This window comes from Humulus lupulus, chromosome X, assembly GCF_963169125.1.
Source record: "Humulus lupulus chromosome X, drHumLupu1.1, whole genome shotgun sequence".
NCBI classification, from domain to species: domain Eukaryota; kingdom Viridiplantae; phylum Streptophyta; class Magnoliopsida; order Rosales; family Cannabaceae; genus Humulus; species Humulus lupulus.
In genome coordinates, this window is record NC_084802.1 from 6,663,346 (window position 1) to 6,666,005 (window position 2,660).

Sequence of the window (2,660 nt, forward strand, 5' to 3'; positions counted from 1 at the left end):
GACGATATTCAGATAACAACATGGGAAGATCTCAAGAGAGAGTTGAAGACGCAGTTTCTCCCTGAGAATGTTGCCTACATAGCTCGGCGCCATTTGAGAGAGCTGAAGCACACCGGAACAATCCGAGAATACGTGAAGAAATTCTCTGGGTTGATGTTGGATATCAAGGACATGTCCGAAGTGGACAAACTCTTCGCGTTCTTAGAAGGTCTGAAGCCTTGGGCAAAGCAAGAGCTCAAGAGACAACGAGTGGCTGACCTAGCCATTGCTCAAGCTGCTGTCGAACGATTGATTGATTACTCATCAGGGAACATTCAATCCAAGAAGACCAATCCGTCGACTAGTGGAAGTAATGTTGGGAGTAAAAAGTTTGGGAAGTCTTGGCAAAGCAAGAGTGGGGGAGGAGAGAAAAGGAGTGTGGAGTCTAACTCTCCTAGCAAAGGTAGTAGCCCCCCGTTCAAGAAGCCTCTTACATGTTGGATCTGTATCGGACCTCATAAGTCGACAGAGTGTCCTCACAGATCCAAGATGAGTGCCCTCCAGGTGACATTTGCTCAAGGAGAACAAACCAACGAAGAGGAGGAGGAGGAGTATACGCACATGGGTGCCCTTCGGATGCTGAATGCTCTCAAGAAACACGGTGCGAAAGTGAAGAAGACCCCCAGAAAGGGACTAATGTATGTGGACGCCGCTTTAAACGGTAAGATGGCCGGAAGTGTGATGATCGACACGGGCACCACTCACAACTTCATTTAGGAGATCGAAGCTAAACGTCTGGGACTGAAATGGGAGAAGGACCATGGCTGCATGAAAGCGGTTAACTCAGAAGCCTTGGCCACAACCGGCGTGGCTAAAAAGGTGAACATGAAGATCGGCTCGTGGGAGGGGCAGACTGACTTGGTGGTTGTGCGAATGGACGACTTTGATGTGATATTGGGTATGGACTTCCTTACGGAAAAGGGAGCTATTCCCATCCCAGCTACGGGAAGCTTACTCATAATGGGGGAGACACCTGCCGTGGTGCCTGCTAAAGTAGAGCAACCCCCAGAAACTAAGCTGCTGTAGCCTTACAATTGAAGAAGGGTGTGAGAAGACAAGAGCCCACGCATATTATCCTACCCACAATATACGAGGATACGGTGGATGAAGTCATCCCACCAGAAATTCTAATGGTCTTGAAGAAGTATGGGGATGTTATGCCGGACCAACTCCCCAGAGCCTTACCACCTAGAAGAGGGATTGATCACCAGATTGAGATGGTGCCGGGAGCCAAACTACCTGCAAAGGCGGCCTATAGGATGGCACCCCCTGAACTAGCAGAATTGAGGAAGCAGTTGAAGGATTTCTAGAGGCAGTGTAGCGCCCCAACTCCAGGGACCGCTACAGTGCACATTGCAAACAGTGCTAAACTCGCTAATCGAGTCGTTTGGCCATAATCGTGTAACTAAGCATGATTAGCGGTTTAGGGGTTAAAAACTTTGGTTAAGATATAACGTTTCACTAGAACGTTTACTGTATACATTGGGATCCCAAAAATATAATTTCAGAGTTTATTACAAGAAAGTGTCTACAACAGGCCGTTCTAAGAAGCAAAACAGGGTTCAGCCGTAGTTCCACTTTCAAACCTCGCCCAAGTATTGGTCGAGCAGCTGCATATGTACACGTCATCACCTAAGCTCTCCAACTCAAGGATGGTCCAGCTTTCTTTTTCCTTTACCTGCACCACAAAGCACCCGTGAGCCGAAGCCCAGCAAGAAAACTCATATGCTCATAAACAGTCATATCATGATATCAAATCATATCTGGCATGCCTAGCAATCATAGCTCTATTTAGCATGCAAATGAATTCAAACAACTGCTGGGGTATCCAGGATAAGAAATCCTGGCCTTCTGATTGGAGGACTATCAAGTCAATCCTAATCAGATGAGTGTCGCAACACTTGAGGTTCCGATACACCATCCTGAGTGGCCGTCAAGCGAGTCACTAATTCAAATGGAAGGGTGGCTGTTGGGTAAGCCTCTAGCCTTCAATAGGTTCTGGTAAACCATACTGAGTGACTGACAAGCAAGTCACTAATTCAAATGGAAGGGTGGCTGTTGGGTAAGCCTCTAGCCTTCAATAGGTTCTGGTAAACCATACTGAGTGACTGACAAACAAGTCACTAATTCAAATGGAAAGGTGGCTGTTGGGTAAGCCTCTAGCCTTCAAGCGCTTATAATGTTCATCGACCCTGAGGTCGGTCTGGCATTAATGCTCTTTGAGTCATTCAATGCTGATAGTCGATTTGATCTAATCTCTGTTGGCTTGCGTGATACACGCTAAGGCCGTTCTGACTAATGAGTCAGTGCAACGTGACCAGTGCCCAGTACCACTACCGAACCTGACTAATGAGTCACAGCTTCACAGTTGATACTAGCACCTTTGCCAAATCTGACTAATTAGTCAGTACCATGCACAAGTAAGCAATGCTATCAATGTGTATCATATGCCAATTATCCAAGAATAGGGCATTCAGCATGCTTACTAAACAGTTGCTAGCATAATTATGATCATGCACAAACTCAGAGACTCAAGCCCTGACCAATCTCATATTCATCATTCATGGCATGCCCTAATCACATGTTTCTCGTGCATCACATGCATCACACTTAATCATCCA